The sequence below is a fragment of the Otolemur garnettii genome, unplaced genomic scaffold (assembly GCF_000181295.1).
Source record: "Otolemur garnettii isolate 467f Iridium unplaced genomic scaffold, OtoGar3 scaffold00181, whole genome shotgun sequence".
In the NCBI taxonomy this organism is placed as follows: Eukaryota; Metazoa; Chordata; class Mammalia; order Primates; family Galagidae; genus Otolemur; species Otolemur garnettii.
The window spans coordinates 628792-629711 of NW_003852576.1; the positions used below are offsets into that span (position 1 = coordinate 628792).

Below are 920 nucleotides of genomic sequence, written 5' to 3' on the forward strand. Positions count from 1 at the left end.
GCGGTAGCTACAGGATGAACACATGAGTACTGGACCAGGGCTGAGTATGCGGTAGCTACAGGATGAACACATGAGTACTGGACCAGGGCTGAGTACTTGGTAGCTATAGGATGAACACATGTTGGCTGACTGAGACTCCTTTCTCTGGATACCTAATGGAGTGAATAGTAGTTGTTCCCATTTGGGTATGATGATGCTCTTCCAAAGACAAGAGGACTTTCTCAATCACCACTTCAATCATACTCTACCCCTTGCCCCACTCCTCCTTGGGTAAGAGTAGAGAAGCCAAGGAAACTGGGTAAATTGGAAATAATAATAAACAATAATAATACCAATATATAGCTCAGCACCCACAGCATAGTGGTTACAGCGTCAGCCACATACACTGAGGCTGGCAAGTTCAAACCCAGCCCGGGCCTGCTGAACAACAATGACAACTGCAACAAAAAAATAGCCAGGCATTGTGTCAGATGCCTGTAGTCCCAGCTACTTGGGAGGCGGAGGCAAGAGAATCACTTAAGCCCAAGAGTTTGAGGTTGCTGTGAGCTGTGATGCCACAGCACTCTGCCAAAGGTGACATAATAAGACTGTCTCAAAATAAATAAATAAAAATAATAATACCAATATACAACAACTGTATTGCATTTTGTAGTTTTTGAAACATATTAATGTATTTTCTTACATGATCTTTATACTATGAGGTAAAGCAGGGCACATTCTGTCCCTATATAGGCAACTAATGACCTCATTACATAAGGGAGATCAACACTGAATGACAAGATCACATATTTAGAGAGGGAGTAGGTTATAAAATCTTTTTTTTTTTTTTTTTTTTTTCTGAGACAGAGCCTCAAGCTGTCCCCCTGGGCAGAGTGCCGTGGCATTACAGCTCACAGCAACCTCCAACTCCTGGGCTCAAG

The 920-nt window shown here is 42.6% G+C and overlaps 1 protein-coding gene across 1 annotated transcript in view; it reads right to left on the bottom strand.

Annotated features, from left to right (window-relative positions):
• The window catches only part of UGDH (UDP-glucose 6-dehydrogenase), a 40570-nt gene that overhangs the window by 3717 nt on the left and 35933 nt on the right, over positions 1-920 (bottom strand). The gene's annotated exons all lie outside the window — the stretch shown is intronic.